The sequence below is a fragment of the Rhipicephalus microplus genome, chromosome 3 (genome assembly GCF_043290135.1).
Source record: "Rhipicephalus microplus isolate Deutch F79 chromosome 3, USDA_Rmic, whole genome shotgun sequence".
NCBI lineage: Eukaryota > Metazoa > Arthropoda > Arachnida > Ixodida > Ixodidae > Rhipicephalus > Rhipicephalus microplus.
The window spans coordinates 285597631-285597992 of NC_134702.1; positions in this window are offsets into that span (position 1 = coordinate 285597631).

Here is a 362-nt window from a genome sequence, read left to right on the forward strand (position 1 = left end):
AAATATAATTATCATTATTAATAATTACCCAGACTTTTTTCGTATGGCATTTAAGTTACAGCTTACAAGCAGCACCAACACGTCACAGTTTGGTTGGGCCTTGGATTTTTAATACAACACTACAAAAAAGCTCGACGCTGACGCTTCAGCTTCTCATATGAGATCAACATCGGGCCTGCCTCGCTCTAACGTGTAATTCACACTTTTAGCAGGACCAGGGATGGCGCATACGGATGTGTCACGAATAACCCAACCACAATTCGTGTCTCGTGTTGCGCACGATTGCTTTTTCGGTGTTGCAAATAACATAAATGTTAATTCTGAAACGCACAAATGGAAACAAAATAAACGCCCAAGCGCAG